This window comes from Stegostoma tigrinum, chromosome 1 (genome assembly GCF_030684315.1).
Source record: "Stegostoma tigrinum isolate sSteTig4 chromosome 1, sSteTig4.hap1, whole genome shotgun sequence".
Classification (NCBI taxonomy): Eukaryota; Metazoa; Chordata; class Chondrichthyes; order Orectolobiformes; family Stegostomatidae; genus Stegostoma; species Stegostoma tigrinum.
The window spans coordinates 78,868,341-78,890,952 of record NC_081354.1 but is presented as its reverse complement, the minus strand read 5'-3'; positions in this window follow the sequence as shown (position 1 = coordinate 78,890,952).

Genomic DNA, 22,612 nt, shown 5'->3' with positions numbered 1-22,612 from the left:
CCATCTTCAGCTACTTCACCAATGACTTTCCATGATATGGTCAAATGGTCACTCGTGGCTGCACGGTGTTCAGTATCACTGGTGATTCTTCAGATAATGAAACAGTCTATGTCCATATGCAGCAAGATTTGGGCAACATTCGGGTTTGGATAGATACATGGCAAATAACATTAGCACTTCATAATTGACAGACAATGACCATCACTGATAAAAGAAAATGTAACCATCTGCATTGATACTCAATGGTGTTAGGACCAGTAAATCCCATCCCCAAGCTATCACAATACTCGGGGTCACCATTGACCAAAAGCATAAATGGACCACCCACAGATCTTATCAATGCTCTATGCAATTGCAGCAAGACTTCCAGACTTTTATATAGTCTGTATTGAAGGATAACATCCTATTTGCCTTCCTAATTACTCGCAATACCTACATATTGACTTCTTGTGATTCATGTGCATGGACACCTAGATTCTTTACCACAGCATTCTGCACTCTCAATTTAAATAATATTCTGCTTTTCTGTTCTCTCGGCCAAAGTGGACAATTTCACATTTTCTCCATCCCATTTGCATTTGCCACACTTTGTTCACTCACTTCATCTTCATTTCTCTGCAGACCATTTATTTCCTCCTCAAAACTTGATTGCCTACCTATCTATATGTCATTGTTTGATCCTTAGAACTCATTGTGGTCATACAAATTAAAGTCTTTGTTACATAGGGTTTTTGTTACACAGAAATTATAACTCAACCTGTTAGACTCAACCAGTAACTGCATCCTCCTAATAGTATTAGCCATAATGTCTTTGCCATATATGGTTGAGCCTGTTTTCAACATGAACTATCCAACCAATTCCTGAACATTAATATGGTATCTGCTATTCACAAATAATTGCTAGTAGTGCATTTGGAATCAAATAAATTAATGTTTAACAGCACACACTGAATCATAAAACATATTGACACAAGAACCAGGAACCAGAGTAGGCAATTCAACCACCTACTCCACCATTTAATACAATCATTCCTGCTGGCATCACAGCCTCAACTCCGCTTTCCTTGCCACTTCCTGTGACACTTTCACCCACTACTAATTAAAAATTATCTCCTCCTTAAATGTATTCAGTTCTCCTTGCATTCGCCACACTCTGGGGCAGTGAATTCCATATATTAATGACCCTTTGAAAGAGATAATTCCTCCATATCTCTATCTTATATCTGCAACCTCGTAGCCTACAACCATCACCTCTCTTCTAGCTTGCTTTACAAGGGGATACATCCACTCTACATCTTCTTTCTCAATCCCTTTTAGCATTTTATATACATCAGTTTGATCACTTCTCATTCTTCTAAACTCTCGCAAGTATAAAGGCCTAAACTGTGTAACCTCTCTTCATAAAGCATACTTTTAATCTCTGGAATTAATCTAGTGCTTTTTCTCAGAACTGCTTCCAATGCCATCACATCCTTCCTCAAGTAAGTGAACTAAAACAGCAAAGACCAGATGCAGTCTCACCAATACTTTCAGTAGTTGACTACACCAAAACTTTGACTTCAGATATGATGTTAAATACAATACGTAAGGTTATTATGTCCCTAAAATATTTAAACCCTGAATTTGACCTTTTTTGAAAAACTTTTAAGCAAATAATAATGATTTATCAGGCGCAGTGAGAATGTCGCTAGTTCTCTTTAGCAAATTAACCCCAAAATATAGTTAAAGTTACACAAATATTAATGAGGGGTGGATATGCTCTTATTTCATTGTAACTGTTTGAATATACAGGGAAAACTGGATTGACTGATTTATATATAATGCTTCGGAAATTAACTTTTCAAGGTCTAATTCAAATTCGGTCTTTTCCCCAGCCTTTTTATTATACGACGTAAAGATTTGTTTTCGAATTTCCTGTGTATAGAAGATCAATTGCGGAAAAATAAAAATAAAAATAATGCAATTGTCGCTGTGGCAGAAAACAAAATATCAGTAGGTTTTTGAAATGGTGTAAACAGGAGTGTTTCGGATGTCCCAGCAGAGTTTGCGCCCGCATGCGAATTGTCAAACCCTCCGGGGTACAATAACGCTTGCAAATTTCAGAAAACTTCAAAAATAGTCATTTTTCATTCATCAATACAAATGGTTAAGTTGAGAATGGGGATCTGAATCTGGACAGTCATATAGATGTGTTCAAAGATTTAGGTAAGAAACGGGACCATCAAGAGTCATGCGGATAATCTATGACTTTTACGGTAAATGAATTTTGGATTTTTTTATTTTTGTGTATTAAAGTCTGAACTTCGTGGTTTGGAAAAGAATTAAAGTTACCGAAGTGCCATGTCCATTTCGATGGCAGGTCCCTAAATCCGAAGCGTAATTAACCGAATGATGTCTGTAAGAAGAACAGATGTATATCATTTCATCAGTGTCCAACGGACCCTTTATGACATATTTCCCAAAAGCAACAGTTTCATATTTTGCAGCTAGAAAGCAGCTCTATTCCGAGGTTTATTTATATGAACATTTACTCCAGTAACGCGCCTGTTGTCTTATTGCATCCTTATTGATTGTGCAAGTTTTGAAGGATTCACTGAAACATTTCAAATATCAATCTAACTAATTAAACAGTATCTGGAGATGATTAAACTGCAGATTTCTTCTATGTGAGGACTAATCTTTAATTGAAAGCTGTTACTGTGAAACCCATTCCCCGACATAACATCGTAAAACACTGACTAGACGGCTCTATTTTCACCCATTTAAATTAAAATTATTAAATTTCGGGATTAATGAAGGTTATATCGTCATTTTGTTGTTTGAAAATAGGAAATGCAAAATTCAGTTTTATTTTTTCTGCCATACTGCACAGTTTATATCTGTCTAATTCCACAACTGTTTTCATTGAGCTGAAAGTTTTACGACAGTGGAATTTATTATTGTAATAAATTCATATCAAATGGTTAAATTGATAGACGACCTTAAATTATCAAGTTTCTGAACCACTATACATAAAAAAACCTCATTTCTCATAAAACCTGTCACGGAAGTATACTAGCCTCAAAAAGAAGAAAGTTGATTTCGCATTGTTTTACTTTTTCTGCTCTTAAATGCTGAATCAAGATTGAGTTAAGCTTTATTAAAATATTTTCAAGCAGTGACAAAGGTCTTCAGGAATTTACACATTTCCCGGCTATATATTATTTATGCAGCTGTGAATGATTTCAAATGGTCGAAATGAAGGAAAAGTGCTTGCGGGACATTTTGCCGGGGAGGCAGGAAAAACCGTGCACAAATATCCAAGAGTAAAGGTCGTGCACCTGAACGTTAACTCTGATTCTCTCTTCAATAATGCTACCTGATCTTTTGAGTATGTCATTTTCTGATATAAATCTATAAGGAATGTGCTAGAGGTTAAAGATTTCAGGCATTTTGGGTAAAAAGTGCAATCATACAACTCCTGGACGTTTCCGCAGTTTTTTATTTGCTCTCCTTTATTACTTAGTGAGAACTTTTGATGCATGAAACATTATGCGAGCGCTATTTGGCTTTCTAGACATTGCAGTCTCATGTGCACAATGATCCGAATGTAATATTCAACATAGATGCTTTCTATAGGAGTCTAAATGTAATTTCAAAATGCAGTTCCTATATACCTAAAAATTCTTTGTCAATTTTATTGCAAAACTATTGATTTATGGCATATCTCCTTCTATTGGTAAATTGCAAATGTATCTTATTATTGTAGAAAAGCGTGAGACCATGAATTATGAACTTGTTAGTTTAACATTCATTGTAGAGGAAATGTTGGCATATTTAATTGAGCAAAGCATTTGAACATTGAGAGAAATTTGAATTGAATAAGAAAGAGTCAGAATGGTTTAAGGTTCTTGCAAAGATTTGTGGCTCCAGTTGTGGGTGAGGTTGTTGGTTTGCTCACCGAGCTGGCTGGCTATGGTATAGACATTTCATCACCATACTAGGTAACATCATCCATGCGGTCTCTGATAAAACAATATTGTGCAACTCTGCTTGGAATTTATATGAATGGGTCTGTTAAGTTGGGTTGTGTCATTTCTGGTTCCTACATGGTTTTGTATATTGGGTCTAATACCACATGTTTGTTAATTGCATTATGGTTGAAAACCAGGCCTCTGGGAATTCTGGAGTGTATTGGTGGTTGGCTTGAGCTGGTTCACATTGTCCCAGTTAAATAGATGGACATCAGTGTCCTAGTGCACTGAGATGAGAGAAGTGCATTGTGTCATTTTGCTGCTAGCTGGTCTTTGTGTATCCTGATGGCTATTTTCCTTCTAGTCTGGCCAATGTAATGTTTGTTGCAGTCATTCGTAAACTACATTGGTCCTGCATGACATGGGTATGGGATCTTTGGTCTTTGTGAGTGTTTGTTGTAGTTTGGCTGTTGATTTTGTATGCTTCCATGATTCCTAGTGGTTGTAGGAGTCTCATTGCCAGTTCTGATATGTTCTTAATATTGGGTAGCCATGACACACAGGACCAGCATAGTTTACAGAATACCTTGCAATGACTTATCTCATTATAATCAGAGAATGAAGGCCATCACTTTAACTGGGACAATACGACCATCCTAGCTCAAGCCAACCACAGACATGCACCAGAATTCCTTCAGGCCTGGTTTTCAACCCGTAATGTAATCAACAAACATGTGGAATTACACCCCATATACAAACCCATGCAGAACAGAACCAGAAGTGACACAACAGAACTTAACATATAAATACCAAGTGGAGTAGAACAACATCACTTCATGGAGGCCGCACTGAAGATGTTACCTAGCAGGATGATGAAGCATCTGTACGATAACCAGTCAGCCCAGCAAGAAAGTCAATAACCTGAGTCAAAATGGATTTGTAATGGGAATGTCATATCTCCGGAACCAAAATGTTTTTGCTTTGCTAGTCACTGAAATGGATAGAGATACCACAAGAATGTAGTTATACTGACTTCCAGAATATTTTAATGAAGGTCCAAGCTAAAATAAAATTGTATGGAACCGAAGGCAAATTATTGACCTGGTTTGGAAATTGGTTAAGTTGCAAAAACAAACATAAAGACTAAGGGTAATTGGTATCCGTTCATGTTGGATAGGAGTAACATGTGCAATCCCGCAATGATCTGTGCTGGGGTCTTGGCCATTCATTGTTTTAACTAATAGCTTGGATAACATAATAGAGCCATAGATCCAAGTCTGCCAATGTAGGCATTGAAATGTATAGCACGGAAACAGGCACTTCAGTCCAACCGTCCATGCCAACCAGATAGCCTAAATTGATCTACTCCCATTTGAAAACATTAGGCCCATGTCCCTCTAAACCTTTCCTATGCATATAACTATCCAGATACCATTTTAAATGTTGTAATTGTATCAACATCCACCACTACCCCCAACAGTTCATTCCGTACACGCACGACCCTCTGCATGAAAAAGCTGTCCCTTGGACCCTTTTAAATCTTTTCCCCTTACCATAAATCTATGCCGCTCAGGTTTGAACTACCCTACCCTGGGGAAAAGACCTTGACTGTTCCTCCTATCCATGCCCATTATGATTTTATACACCTCTATAATGTCATACCCAAGCCTCTGATGCGCCAGGGAGAATAACCCCAGCCTATTCAGCCTCTCCCTATAGCTCAAACTTTCCAACTCTGGCAACATCCTTGTAAATCCTTTCTGACCCTTTTCAAGTTTAACCTATCCTTCTTTTGGCAAGGAGACCAGAACTGAACACAGTATTACTAAAGTGGCCTAACTAATGTTCCATACAGCCACAACATGACCTCCCAATTCCTATACTCAATACACTGACCAATAAAGGCAAGCATACCAAACTTCATTACTGTGTCGACTTGCAACTCCACTTTCAAGGAACTGAAGGTCATCAACAGCATAGGTCCCATATTTTCTTATTTACTTTTATTGTCATGTTTATTCTTCCTCTGAGCTAAAATTTACACTCTGCAGCTGGGATTTTACAGGTACAAGATGGTCAATGTCATGTGCCCGGACCTACATGATTTCCTGCATGGACTGATAGTGGGCATAGGGTGCCCTCTTTGATTTCCCCACCCATTGTGTGATTTCTACCTAACATTCCTCTCCCCAACCTCATGGCCTGTCAAACTCTGGACTTCCATTCCCTTGGTAAGCAACCCCGCCCCTGCCAACTCAGACGCTTCTCAATTTGTGATCAAGTGCTCCTCTTCTCCTTCATCTTGACTGTATTGAAGACGTGCCAGCATTTGGTTGATTGGCAGATCCCTGAAACAGGATTTCCTATTCCTGAGGGGTAAAATGCCCTTTTACAGTCTTTTGATAGTCATAACTGTTCACAGGACTTCAGGTATGAATTCACCAAGATTCCTTTACAATTACTATGTAAGTACATTACTCTATACTACAACAGCTTGTGTAATAAAGACTAATAAAAAGTTTGCTTTTATAATTAGTTCTGCATCTACACAATAAGCCTATGAAACTTGTGTAAAACCACACTGGGTGTCACTGAGTTCCACATTTCTTTTAATGCACCATTTTAAAAATATTCTACTTTTCAATTTAGCCTACCAAAGTTGACAATTTCATATTTCTTGACATTATGGGCAAAATTGTAAAATAACAGACCTGCATGTTGCACAGAGGCAGGTAGCAATTCAGAGATCTGTCATTGAAGCTTGCTTTGCTTGACTTTTTAACACAGATATGGTAGACCCCTCTCCCAGGCTTCCCAACCAGTCAGAGATGATGTCCACATTGACTTGAACACCAGTAAACATATGATGTCTAGTTAATTAGACCCTGACAGGAGTCAGGATGCCTGAATTGTACATTGATGACTGAGGATCTAGCAGACACAGAATTGAAAAGAAAACCTGGGAAAGCTACTATCTGCACCATTGACTGTTACCTGAAGATCCTACTAAAGATTCTGAGTCATAGGGACATAGAATTGTACAGCATGGAAACAGGCCCTTTGGTTCAACTTGTCCATGCTGACCAGATATCCCAAAGTAATTTAGTACCATTTGCTAGCATTTGGTTCATATCCCTCTAAACCTTTCCTATTCATATACCCATCCAGATGCCTTTTAAATGTTGCTATTGTACCAACCTCCACTACTTCCTCTGGCAGCTCATTCCATATGCTCACCATCCACTGTGTGAAAATGTCGTCCCTTACGTCCCTTTTAAGTCTTTTCCCTCTCACCTTAAACCTGTGCCCTATAGTTTTTGACTCTCCCACCCCGGCAATTCAGACTATCCATGCCTCTCATGATTTAATGAACCTCTACAAGGTCACCCCTCAGCCTCTCACACTCCAGGGAAAATAGCCCTGGCTTATTCAACCTCTCCCTATAGTGCAAAACATCCAACCCTGGCAACATCCTTGTAAATCTTCTCTGTACCCTTTAAAGTTTCATAACATCCTTCCTATAGTAGGGAGATTAGAATTGAATGCAGTATTCCAAAGGTGGCATAACCAATGTCCCGTACCGCTGCAATATGACCTCCCAACCCTTCTATTCAATACACTGACCAATAAAAGCAAGCATACTAAACGCCTTCTTCATTATGCTATCTATCTGGGACACAACTGTCAAGGAACTATGTGCTGCACTCCAAGATCTCTTTGTTCAACAACACTCTCTAGGATATTACTATTAAGTGTATGAGTCCTGCCCTGATTTATCTTTCCAAATTGCAGCACCTTACATTTATCTGAATTAAACTCCAACTGCCATCTCCTCAGCTCAAAGGAGAGAAAAAGGTGATGTCTCCAAAGAAATGAATGATGAGGCAAATTTCTCAAATTAAGCAGACATTGGATATACTAAGGAAATGATGAGCTGGTATGTGTTCCTTTGAACTTGAGTAAGTCCCTTCATCTGAGTGAATGATATGATCTTTAAATAGCTGAAGCACAAGTACTATCATTTGACACCCAACTCATAAATTAGAAATTAGATTATGAGAAGAAGCTAGCTAGGAAACTAAAGATGGATAGCAAGAGTTTCTACAGGTATTCAAAAAGGAAAAGAGTAGGCAAAATGAGTGTTGGACCACTAAAATAATATGATACAAAATGGAGAGCTAAGAGTAGGTGATAAGGAAATGGCATTTGAAATGAGCAAGTATTCTGTCTTCACTCCAGAGAATACCCAAAAGTCTTGAATTAGTTCTAAAGCAGGAATCATAGAATCCCTATGATGTGGAAAGAGGCTATTTGCCACATCAAGTCTATAACAACACATGGAAGAGCATCCCACCCAGACCCAGCGCCCTACCATATCCCTATAGGAGGTGAATGAGAAAAAGGAACTTACAAAAATCAAGATCATGAGGCAAGTGGTTGTAAACAATCTAATGGAGCTGTGGGCTGATAAATCTCCAGATGAACTTCATCTGATATTCTTAAAATAGGTTGCTAGTTAGGTAGTAAATGCATGATGTTGTTTTTCTGAAATTCCCCAGATTCATTTGGAATTTAGCAAATATAACTTCTCTATTCAAAAAGAAAGAGAAGCAGAAAACAGGAAATAGGCTACTTAGCTTGACTTCTGTCATGAAGAGCTTATTGGAAGTGATCATTAAAGAGATTATAGAAGACATCAATGTTATGGGGAAGAATCAGCATCACATGTCAATGTAAAATTGTATAAACATAAAAGCATAGAAAATAGAAGCAGGAATAAGCCATTCAGTCATTTCAGTCCACTTCACCATTCAATATGATAACAGCAGATCATCCAACTCTGTTCATATGTTCTCTCCATACCCTATGATCCCTTTAGCCAGAAGATTTAATTCCCTTCTACAAACAATAAAAAACAGTATTGGAAAATTATGCACAAATATATTCACGATAAATCATTTGAACTTGATGTCGGCGTATTGCTATATTTGATCCTGAAACTACCACACCTCAGAATGATATCTCTGATTACAGGGTGACATGAAACTGATGAGATTAGAATCAACTAGAATCAGAAATTGCAGTTATTTTAATCACATCAGCTTGAGCCAAATGATGTAAAACTCAACTTTCTACACTTCGCATAAATTGTAATCGTTTTAGATTCTCAACGAGTAATTTTTCTGAAACCCTACAAATGATCTCGCTCACTATTTCTCCATCCATCACTATTCATCCACTAAGTACAAAGTCAGTCATCTCACACTTGCTGTAATGTTCATATAAACTCAAGTTCCGTACCAATCTACAGAGAGAGAAATACAGTTAGCATTTTGAGTCCAATCTGAACTTTCTTACGTTGTGTGACAAAGGGGAGGGGTGTAGCAAAATGGAGATGAGAGTTCATAATCTGAATTTGATTAATTCAATGCAGAGTCAGCACATATCAAGAAGGCTAAAGGATGCTATCCTTTACTACTTGAGGAATTGAAAATAAAGGATGTTATGTTTTAATTATAGAGGGCATTGATGAGACCATATCTCACATACTGTGTAAAGTTTTGATGTCTATATTTAATAAAATATATAAAAGTATTGGAAGGAGTTCAGAAGATGTTAATAGAATCATATCTGGAACAAGCAGATTCTCTTATGAAAACAGGTTGGACATCCTGTGTTTGATTCCACTAGAGATTAGTAGAATGAGTGTTTTAAACAACATTGGTTACAGCCTAATTTTACTGAAGGTCAAAAGGTAAGGTATTTCACCTCTTGTGAAAAAATACATAGGAAGATTAATTTGCCAAGGTTTGTTTGAAGCTTAATCTTACAGTGTATTGACAGGTAGAATTATAAATGTATTTGCCAGCTTGTCAGAAGAACAAATTGCAGATTAGGAAAGTGTTAAGCGATATTAACGGAAGGATGGCCAGGAGAAAAGTGTATTTATAAACTGAAAGAAATAGTGGGTGAATTTTTTTAAAAATTGGAATGACTTGAGAATGAATCAGATGTTGGACTTTCAAAATAATCAGATTAGAAAATATGGTAGTGCTAAAGTGTTGGATAAATTATTATGCTATTTTCCAGAAAATGAGTGGAGTGACTTACAAAAGCTATTATAGACTCATAAATTGATTTGTTAAATGGGCCAGGAGAAATAGCTTTGGCTAAGCATGATGTTAACATAAATGATGAATTCCTGTTAAAACACCATGCTTACATGCTGAACTCAATGTTGTTGACTCATGTGAAGGAAGAGATCAAGTTCATGATGGCCCATGACCATTTTTGAACGGAGTCATATTCACCATCAAGAATATCAGCAACTCTGACCAGCTGTCCTTTTGGTATTTATCAATTTTATGCATTTCCTGTATTTGTAAATCTCTCTAGGGTAGACGTGAGTGCCAAGTTGACATCTTGTCTTTGCAACAGCAGTACAGAGCATTTTTTTTTGTTGCAGGCAGCATTGCAGTAAGTTATAACTCTACTGACATGTCAAACAATAATTTCAACAGATCATCTTCACAACGGGGATATCCTCAATCATTTTTGTAACTTACCACTGTGCGAAAGAGTTTACTGATTTTAAATAAATCTAGCTACTCAAAACTGGGCATTCATTCGATGCTGTGGACCATCAGCCGCAGCAAAATTGTTATCAACCAAAATATGAAACCTCATGTTTTACATATCCCAAACTCTATCATTATCATGAAATCAGGGGGAATCAACTCTGATTCAATGAAAACAGTGTAGGGTAGCATGCCAGAAGCAGCATCAGGCAAATCTACAAATGATGTGACAACCTGGTGAAGTATAGGGCTGTTTGCATGTCAGACAGCAGAAGAAGTATGTGATGGTCAGAGCCCATGATCATCAGAACAGATCTAAGCTCTGCAGTCCTGCTTCTTCTATTCTTGAATGGTAATGGACAAACAACAAACAGAAGAAGACTCCACAATTATCCTCATTCTCAGTAATGTGGGGTCCAGTACATCAGTGCAAAAACCGGGGTTGAAGTATTACAATAATCTTCAGCCAGAAGTAGATGATCCATCTCATTTTCCTGTTGAGTCCTAGTGTCACAGATGTTGGTTTTCAGAAAATTCAGTTCATTCCTTTAATATTAAGAAGCCATTGTGTACTGCAAAGGCTTCAGGCCTGACAGTATACTGGCAATAGTACTGAAGACATATGCTCCAGAATTAGATACACTCCCAGCCAAGCTATTCTAGTAGAACTATAACACTACCAGTTATCTGACAAAGTGGAAAATTGCTCAGGTATGTCCTATACACAAAATCAATGCAAATCAAGCCTAGCCCATCAGTCTATACTCAATCATCAGCAAAGAACATAGGAAGCAAGACGGCCCTTGAGCTTATTCTGCTATTTGCTATGGTCATGGCTTGTGTCATCTCAGCCTCAACTCCATTTTACGGCCCACTCTCCATAACCCTTCAACTCATTACTAATTAAAACTCTGTCTATCCCTTCCTTTCATTTACTCAATGTCCTGTACACATCACACTCTGTAGCAGTGAAATGCACAGATTCACAGAGATAATAGGAACTGCAGATGCTGGAGAATCCGAAATAACAGGGTGTGGAGCTGGATGAACCAGCAGGCCAAGCAGCATCTTAGGAGCAGGAAAGCTGATGTTTTGGGCCGAGACCCTTAATCAGAAATGGCCAGGGAGAACCGCTTCTGAAGGGTCTCAGTGTTCTGAATGTAGATATTGTCACGGTTGGGGCTAAATTGGGAAGGCTTGAATGTGGACTGTAGTCCATTGGGGATTATCTGGTTCTGTAGGCAGGTACTAAGAAAGGAGATGTGGCTGCAGTACCTGGTTTGCTTCAGGACATAGTTGAGCATTTTCAAGGCCTAAGAGATTGCAGGAGAGTTGCAGTGGGAGAGAGATCCCCTGAGGTTTGTCCAAAGGGAGGGGCGTAACTTCTTCAGTTTAGGCATCCTTAGAAGAGGTTTCACAGTGGAGTTAAAATTGTATCAGAGATAATCAGAACTGCAGATGCTGGAGAATCTGAGATAACAAGGTGTGGAGCTAGATGAACACAGCAGGCCAAGCAGCATCTTAGGAGCAAGAAAGCTGACGTTTTGGGCCTAGACACTTCATCAGAAATAGCCAGGGAGGTCTTGAGACCCTTCAGAAGCATTTCTCCCTGGACATTTCTGATGAAGGGTTGAGGCCCGAAACTTCAGGTTTCCTTCTCCTAAGATGCTGCTTGGCCTGCTGTGTTCATGAAGCTCCACACCTTGCACAGATTCACAACCTTTTGAGAGAAGTGATTTCTCCTCAACTCTGTTTTAAATCTACTACCCCTTCTCCTAAAACTATCACCTCTCATTCTAGATTGTCCCAAGTAAGGATACATTCTTATATGTCTGCTTTGTCAGTCACTTTCACATCGTATATACACAGAACATAGAACAATACAGCGCAGAACAGGCCCTTCAGCCCTCAACGTTGCACCGACCTGTGAATTAATCTAAGCCCCTCCCCCTACACTGTCCCATCATTATCCATATGCTTATCCAAGGACTGTTTAAATGCCCCTAATGTGGCTGAGTTAACTACATTGGCAGGCAGGGCATTCCATGCCCTTACCACTCACTGAGTAAAGAGCCTGCCTCTGACATCTGTCTTAAATCTATCACCCCTCAATTTGTAGCTATGCCACCTTGTAGAAGCTGAAGTCATCATCCTCGGAAAAAGACTCACTGTCCACCCTATGTAATCCTCTGATCATCTTGTATGTCTCTATTAAATCCCCTCTTAGACTCCTTCTCTCCAATGAGAACTGACCCAAGTCCCTCAGCCTTTCTTCATAGGGCCTGTGCTCCAGACCAGGCAACATCCTGGTAAATCTCCTCTGCACCTTTTCCAATGCTTCCACATCCTTCCTGTAATGGGGCGATCAGAACTGCACGCAATATTCCAAATGAGGCCGCACTAGGGTTTTGTACAGTTGCAGCATGACATCATGGCTCCGGAACTCAATAAAACCTAACACACCGTAAGCCTTCTTAATAGCACTATCAACCTGGGTGGCAACTTTCAGGGATCTATGTACATGGACACCAAGATCCCTCTGCACGTCCACACTATCAAGAATCTTTCCATTGACCCGGTATTCTGCCTTCTTATTATTCCTCCCAAAGTGAATCACCTCACATTTATCCATATTAAACTCCATTTGCCATCTTTTGGCCCAATTCTGCAGTTTATCCAAGTCTCCCTGCAACCTGCAACATTCTTCCACACTGTCCACCACTCCACCGACTTTAGTGTCATCTGCAAACTTACTAACCCATCCACCTATGCCTGCGTCCGAGTCATTTATAACAATGACAAACAGCAGTGGTCCCAAAACAGATCCTTGAGGCACACCACTAGTGACCTGACTCCAGGCTGAATATTTTCCATCAACCACCACTCGTTGCCTTCTTACCGAAAGCCAGTTTCTAATCCAAACTGCTAAATCTCCCTCAATCCTGTGCCTCTGTATTTTCTCCAATAGCCTAGCATGTGGAACCTTATCAAAGGCTTTACTCAAGTCCATGTACACCACGTCAACTGCCCTTCCCTCATCCACATGCTTGGTCACCTTCTCAAAAAGCTCAATGAAGTTTGTGAGACACAACCTGCCCTTGATGAATCTATGTTGACTATCTCCAATCAAATTCTTGCTTGCTAGATGATTGTAAATCCTATCTCTTATAATCCTTTCCAAAATTTTTCCTACAACAGACGTAAGGCTCACAGGTCTATAATTACCTGGGTCATCCCTACTGCCCTTCTTGAACAATGCCTTGTCCAATTGCAGGAGCAATTCCCTATTTTTATACTATATTCCTTTAGCACTAAATGCCAAAATTCCATTTGCCTTCATTATTCCTTGCTGTACCTGCATACCAATTTTCTGTGATTCGTGTGTGAGGACACCCAAATTCTTCTGCACTGAAGCAGTCTGAAGTTTCTGTCCATTCAGAAAAGGATATCAAGAGTTGTAACATTGCCATCAAATTGCTCACGTCCAGTCATAACTTGCTTACTGATACTCAGTTTCAGTTTCATCAGAGCAACTCAACTCCTGACTTAATTACAATTTTGTTTCAAATATGAACAAAAAGTAAAATGCCAGTGAGGTGAGTGTGGCTGCTGCTGGCATCAAGGCAATACTTGACCATGTATGGCATCAAAGAGCCTTAGCAAAACTGGAGTCAATGGAAATCGGAGAGAAAGCTCTCCAGTGGTTGAGTAATATCTAGCACAAAGTAAGATGGTATCATGTTGGGCCTAAAAAAATCTCCAAACCAGATCATTAAGAGTTATTTGTTAAGAGTTAATTGGATGACAATAAGCAATTGATGCAAGTGGAAAGTTACATGGAAAGCAGACCTGATGTCAAAACAGAGATAATTGGAACTGCAGATGCTGGAGAATCCAAGATAACAAAAGTGTGGAGCTGGATGAACACAGCAGGCCAAGCAGCATCTTAGGACCACGATACCCTGTTTTAGCCGGAAGGGAATTGCACTAACAGTGTTTGGGGCCTGGGAAACAGACTATTGTGTAGTTTAAACAGAGACACTTGGATTTGATGTTGCACAGCAGAACTCTTGGAAAAGTACTATGAAACAGTGATACAACATGTAACATTAGATTCAGAATCGTATTAATATTAGGGACGTTGCCCCACCCATTGGACTTTCACTAATGGGCTGGGGTTCATAAGATCAGTGCTGTGGAATCAGAAATCCAGCTCCAAGTTCTACTGTTACTTGTCCCCCACAAGCTGAAAGGCAGTGAGAGTTATTAGTTTGCATATGTATAAAGTAGTTTAAGCTAATAGATTCATTCATTAGTTTGTGTGTTTGTGTGTGTGTGTGTGTGTGTGTGTGTGTGTGTGTGTGTGTGTGTGTGTGTGCGTGTGTGTATTACATATATAATTATACATAGCAAATTCAACTGGTAAATTTGCTATGTATTGAAGTGCATGTGTCTTCTTGTAATCATTTTTATCAGACGTTGAAGAATCCATTCGGTACTTTCATCTTAACAATACAGATGGTAATTGTAGAAGAAGCTCATTCGTCTCAGTCCAGGGACATCTCAGCAAGTGCTACTCGGGGTTATGTCATAGGCCAAACAATCTTCAGCTGTTTTAACAATAACCTTCATCCATGAAAATGTAAGGAGTGAGTATGTTTGCTGATTGCACAATGTTCAGCAATATTTGTGATTCTTCAGATACTGAGGATCTAAGTAACATTTGTGGTGCACAAATACCAGTCGATAAGCACCTTCAGCAAGACAGCATCTAAACATTTCCGGTTAACATTGCTGAAACCCCACATCAACATCCTGGCATTATAATTGACCAGAAATTGAACTGGACCTTCCATTTCAAGGCCGTGCTTACAACTAAAGACAAGAAACTCGGAATTCTGAAGTGGCTAATTCACCACTTGATTCAAGAGGCTGTGCACCACCAACAAGATACAAGTCAGACAACATTCGATAAGCTCAACACCATCCAGGACAAAGCAGTCTGCTTGATTAGTACCCCATCCACCATCTTCCATCTTGACTCCCTTCACCATTGACACACCGTGGCAGCAGAGTGTATCATCTGCAAGACAAACTGCGGGAACTCACCAAGGCTCCTTTTGACAGCACCTTCCAAACCTGCAGCCTTTACCACCTAGAAGGACAAGACCAGCAGATAAGTGGGAATATCAGCAATTTCCATTCCAAATGACTTGGTATTACATCAATATTTCTTCAGTATTAATGGGTCAAATCCCTAGAAATCCTTTCCCAACAGTCTGATGCACATACCTGTGCCCATGGTTCATTGCTATCTTTTCATGGATAATTAGGATTTTGCAATAAAAGTTGGCCTAGCCTGTAATGCCCATATCCTATACCCAGGTTAAAAAAAGGCTTCCCAGAAATATTTTCCTGTAGGGCAGTCAGCATTGCTTTACTGTCTAAAGTCAGCTGTGAGTCAAAGTCTACCTCTGTACCATGAGTCTTTAAACACTGCTTTTAGAAGATTGGAATAGGAAGCAACGCCACCATGGAAGAAGCCAGTTTCCACATATGAAATATTTAGGACCTGGTATGTAATATCTGAGAGGGTTGTGGAGCTAAATTCAATTAGCCCTTTCAAAAGAGAGATGGAAAATTATCTGAAGTAAAAAAAACTGTAGGTCTGGGATGAAACGTGATGTGAGATGAATTGAGTTGCCTTGTCGAGTACCAGCACACCACGTGGGTGGATTGGCCTCCTCCTCTGCTTTTTTGGTTCTATGATCATGAATGGCCAAATATCTTTATTTGCCACTTGCAGTCAGGGATATTAGATGCCCCACTGATATTGAAAGCAGAAAGCATCGTTAGGCACAAGGCGGGGGGGGTGGGTTTAGTGCTCAATATAGAAAGTTTACAGTTTGAATACGATTCTCGTTTGTAAATAAAATAAATTTTTGTTTAATGATATTCTTAACTTGTGTCTTGCTAGGAACAGTCATGATAGCATTTCAATGAAGGAAGAACTCATTTGATATCATTCAGGTTATGAAACATGGCAAATTCGTATCATTCAGAAAGGTTTGCTATGGTTTCCTATGGTAAGATAAATAGGGGAGACTAAGCCATGGTGCTGCCAATTGCAATCAATCAATCCCTGATAACATCTTCCAAAATTTCTACTCCAATGTGCAAGGAAAGGGACAGGTTGCACCACATAGTCAGATTTCCTGCAAAATGAAGACACTTTCTGTCTGCAAACATTATCGACTGCTCAGTACGCCTTGAGATTGGGAAATCCAACTGTCCTGGAAATCCCTACTTCTGGGGCTTTGCTACTAGAAAAGGCATTCCTGTAGAGAAGTTTAATTTTTTTTAGATGAAAGAGTGCATTTGTCATGTCAAGGTGCATTTCTTGACTAATTTTGCACAAATACCTTGTAGCAGCCCAGAAAACTTTGAAACCTTAGAAGTTGAGTGCTGTTAGCATTTATCTGATCACTCATAGAGCAATTTTGGTACTGGAATGAAATTGCAAATCTTAACTTTCAAGTAAACATTGTAATATTTGAGAAGTGACTACTTTCAGGAAGACATAATGTTGAGTGTTTTCACATTTCCTTTTGCAATTAGTCATTACTAATTTCATGTGCCACTTAATATGGACAGAGATAATGTTTACACCCCTGCTTGTTTGTTTGTTTGTCTGAAAACAAACTATGTCAAAAACTATTGGATTGATATGAACAAAACATGGTGCGCAGATAGTGTGTGGCTAAAATAAGAACAGATTAGTTTTTGGTAAAAATCTGGAGCCAGATCCTGGATTTTTTTTTAAATGCCATGAACAGAGTCACACAGAAGTGTCACAACACAGAAAGAGGCCATTCAGGCCATTATGTCTACACCAGCAATCCAATGATTATTAGGATGTAGTGTCGCTCTCTACCTTTTCCGTATACCCTTACACATTGATAATCATCCAGTGCCCACTTGAATGCCTCAATTGATTCTGTCTCTGCCATATATCACAGCAGAGAATTCTAGACCCTAACTGTTCTTTGTATGAAACTGACTTTTCTTCTCACATCATGTGCAAATCACTTCTGTAGGAAGGATGTTGTGAAACTAGAAAGGGTTCAGAAAAGATTTACAAGGATGTTGCCAGTGTTGGATGATTTGAGCTATTAAGGAGAGGCTGAATAGGCTGGGACTATTTTCTCTGGAGCTTCGGAGACTTAGGGGGAGGATCTTATATAGGTTTATAAAATCATGAGGGGCATGGATAGGGTAAATAGACATGGTCAATTCCCCAGGGTGTTTCTCCAAAGCTAGAAGGCACAGGTGAGAGGAGAAAGATGTAAAAGGGACCTAAGGGGCAACTTTTACATGCAGATGGTGGTGTATTTATGCAATGAGCTGCCAGAGGAAGTGGTGGATACTGGTATAATTACAAAATTTAAAAGGCGTCTGGATGGGTCTATGAATAGGAAGGGTTTAGAGGAATATGTGCCAAATGCTAGAAAATGGGACTAGATTTATATAGGATATCTGGTTGCATGGACAAGTTGGACTGAAGGATCTGTTTCCATGCTGTATATCTCTATGACTCTATGACTTTGAATGTGGGCCCTCTCTATCCTTTTAGCAACAGGAATAGTTTCTCCCCATGTACTTTATCCTGGCCTCCAATGATTTTGAAAACTTCTATCTCATCTTCTCTTAGTCCTCTTCTGTAATATCTCCATTATTTCCTCATAACCGAAATTGCTCATTCCCGGAACATTTCTGTAAATTGCTTCCGCGCTCTCTCTAATACAGTCATATCTTTCCCAAAATGTGAAACCCAAAAATATACACAGTACTTTAGCTGAGGTCTATGAAATGTCCTAAATGAGTTCAGTGTAACCTACCTGCTTGTCTCCTCTATGACCCTTTTAATAAAATCCAAGATATTACATGCTTTATTAACTGCTCTAGCCGCCTTTCTTACTGCCTACAATGTTCTGCTTGCCTGTATATCCAGGTCCTGCACCTGCATAAATACTTATAGAAAGTTGGGGATTGCTTTCTTTGGAACGTTGTGGATTGTTTTAGAATGTTACGATTGGCCTGAAGCTGCTGTGATGGAATTTGTCATAACTATCAAAACATGCGCAGAGTTTTCATGCAAGCTTTTTCGATGTGAATTGGCCTGAAGCTCAATCCATGAGATAGCAGCTCCTAATAAAATGATTTTGTATTAGCATAATGGTTACAAAGCATCAACCAGAAGAGAAAATCCTTAAAGAGGAATTGTCGAATGATAATAATGTTAACCCAGCATAGTGAAGATATAATGAACACCTTCTTCTCTTATGGGAACAAGTTAAGTATAACAGCAGTGATACTTGCCATTGAATTGAACACATCAGTTGAGCAAAAATACTTTAGGCTTGTTCTGACAATCAACTATGATCCTGGAGATTTTGCTTATGTTACCTATGGTGTTTCTCACTGGTCTTTGTAAAGAAAGAATCTAAAAATAATTTCTGGGATAACTGAAATACTCCTGTTGGTTCCTATACAAATGAAATCTTGATGATACATTATATCTTGATCCCTTATTTATGACTTTGTACTTTAATTAGTAATTGCCAACATAGAACCTTGCAAATAAAAAAAAATATATCGCTACATAACATTAAATGTAACATTTGTTCAAAAAACACATATTGGATGGAATTTAATGTCAACAATAGAGGATTTTGCTAGTCACTGGACATCTGGAAAGAGCCCTGTGCCACTTTCTTTTCAGATAGGCTTGCAACTTTTCCTGGGGATCAAGGACCCTGGGGCAGAATTACCACCAACCAGTGAGTTGCCAACCATTCAGAGACCAGAAGCTTGCCATTGCTGGCAGTGCTACCGGAGACACATGGCTGCTGCAAATAGTGCAAACCCCTGAGGCCCAGGATTCCTGAGAGAACCTAGTCACAAGTGAGAGATGGAAGGAGAGTGGGAACCACAGGACAAGGTATTGGACAATGGTCAGGAGCAAAGGCAGGGCAGGGTGACTTTCACTGACCTAACCTGCTCCTGACATCAGATTCCTCAATCACGCACTGAGTGTCTCTGAATGAAGGAATCCTTTTTCCCAACTTTCATCTACCATGAATTCTACAAGCAACTCCAATAAGGATTAAGGTAATTGCCCTCTTAAGGACCATAGGGATTAGCAATGAAGCATGAAGTTACTCATAGATCTTCCTTAATCGAGACTAAGGCCCAATTGAGTGCTGCCCATCCCACAAAACACATCACAATGGAAGCTATTGAATTCTGGCCATTGAATGTAGCTAAATGTGGCCTACTTCGATGTCATTGATGCTATCCAATGTTGGGCAGCAGTTTAATGGGAATCATGCAGCACATTCCTGGGATAGCAGTCCATAAACCTCCATTAAAATAACTATGCTATCAATATTAACCTCTCACCACTCCTTATAACAATCAGGGCGAATGGGGAGGTAAGGTTAGCATACTAAAAATCTTCCTCTACAAAACTTCATTGTGAAAATGGAATAGATGCTCAGCAGTGTTCAAGGGGAGGAGCAGCTGCTGGATTCACAGCTTCCTACTGAGCTCTTTGTAGATCTATGGTAGTATGTACGTGTTAGCAGAGGGCCTTATCTGCCAGAGTCCTGTCCTCTGAAACACTGCCTGATTCCCCTGGTTACACAGCACTGTAGAGCTCCTCCATTACGGTGGCATCAAGTATTTTTTGCCTATGGGGAGAGTCAATCCTCATCCAGTATCCAGTCTGTGTGAATTTAAGGGTGGGGAAAAATCAGAGGTCTCAAAACTTTTTCTGGGAATGAGAGGAAAGCACTGAAGTTGAAAGGCGATAACAAGGATTAAAAATGTGAAAGAAGAGGTTAAATGTTTTCATCTATTGCTGCCATCAGTAAGTCCAACTGCTAAAAGGATTAATGAAATTTTCTTTAAGCACAATAATAAAAGAAAACTGCCCAATAGTGTCATAATGCATTTTGGCTCAAAAACGATATAGCAATGTTACAAATCCTGAAGAAAGTGAAGAAATTCATAGCCTTTGAAGGTAATTTTTATCTTCACAGCCTGGGTGGTAAACTAGCAGAGCAAGTCACCCACCAACTGTTGGAAATAAAAAAAAAGTTCATTTCTGTGTTTTCTGAAGCCACCACTGGAGTAGAATTAACCAGAAGTTGTGCTGAAATTGCAAAACAAAAACAATCTGAGTGTTCTTATATTGTACAAATATGCATATTCCCAGTCCCCAAACAAAGCATCGGATTTGGATTGTTCTGTCACTTTGCAACAGACTATGTTTTGTGCCTCTACAACTGGTTTTCTATCCTAATTGCATTTAATCCATCATTTAATTCTTCACTGTCAGTACTTGGAAGGATTGAAAAATATTTTGAACATAATTTCAGTATCTCTAAAACTTGAAAGAATATTCATCACTGCCCCGACCATTATTTGGTTACTTAATTGAAATGATTGCATTCTTTCAGTTTCTCAATGCCTCCATTAGACTTTTTGCCAGGATTAATGTGCAAACAAAACATATAAATTCATTGAATTTGCAAATTCAGAATCACCTATTAGATTCCTTGTGCATTAATTGATCCTATGTGGATTGAATACTAGTTGCTATGATGTGCAATTCATTTTGTGCTTGAATAATTTGCCATTCCCAATGGACACTTGTGGTTTGAAGGCTCACAGATATCTGGGCCATTGGGATCTCTTCCAGGGTAGGTGGGACCTATACAAGAAGACAGGTTGTATCTAAATTGGAGGGGTACAAATATTCTGGTTGGGATGTTTGCTGGTGCCACTCAGGAGGTTTTAAACTAGCTTGGCAGGGGTTGGGAACCAATGCAAAGATGAATGGACTGAAAGGGAACTGGAGAATAGGGCCAATATGACTCAAAGGAAGACACGGCAGGGTGTGGTTGCTGATCAAAGCGGATCTAGTGGACTGAAGTGCAATTGTTTCAATGCAAGAAGTGTAACAGGTAAGGCAGATGAACTTAGAGCCTGGATTAGTACTTGGAACTGTGATGTTGCCATAACAGAGACATGGTTAAGGGAAGGACAGGATTGGCAGCTTAATATTCCAGGATACAGATGTTTCAGGTGGGATAGAGGGTGATATAAAAGGAGTGGGGGAGTTTCACATGTTGTTAAGGAGAATATCACAGCTGTATTCAATAGGGGAACAGCTCAGGAACAGTGATCACGATTCAGTAAGCTTTAAAGTACTGATGGATAAAGATCAGTGTAGTTGTCAAGTGAAGGTGCTAAATTGGGGGAAAGCTGATTACAACAATATTAGGCAAGAATATAGATTGAAGGCAGATGTTTGAGGGAAAATCAGTATATGGTATATCGGAGGCTTTCAAGTGTAATTTGCTCAGAACTCAGGACCAGCACATTCCTTGAAGGATGAAGGATAAGTATGGCAAGTTTAGGGAACTTTGGATTATGAGAGACATTGTGAGCCTAATCAAAAAGAAAAAGGAAGCATTTACGAAGGCTAGGAGGCTGGGAACATACAATGCAAGGTTTGAATACAAGGAGAGTCGAAAGAAACTTAAACAAGGAGTCAGGAAGGCTAAAAAGAGTCATAAAAAGTCATTGGCCAACAGGATTAAGAAAAATCCCTAGGCAGAGGGTTGGCCCATTTAAGAACAGGGAAGGGAATTTATGTGTGGAGACAGAGGAACTGCGCAAGGTCTTAAATGTGTACTTTGTATCAGTATTTGCCATATAGAAGGATTTGGTGGATGCTGAGACTGGGGGAGAGTTTGTAGATAGTTTGGGTCATGTTGAGATCAAAGGGAGGAGGTACAGGGGGTTTTGAAAATCATTAAGGTAGACACGCCCCAGGGCCTGATGGGAAATACCGCAGTATACTGAGAGAGGCAAAGGAGGAAATTGTTTGGGCCTTGAGGGAATCCTTTGTATCCTCACTGGCTACAGTGGAGGTCCCAGAGGATTAGAGAATAGCCAGCATTGTTACTTTGTTTAAGAAGGACAGCAAGGATAATCCAGCTAATTACAGGC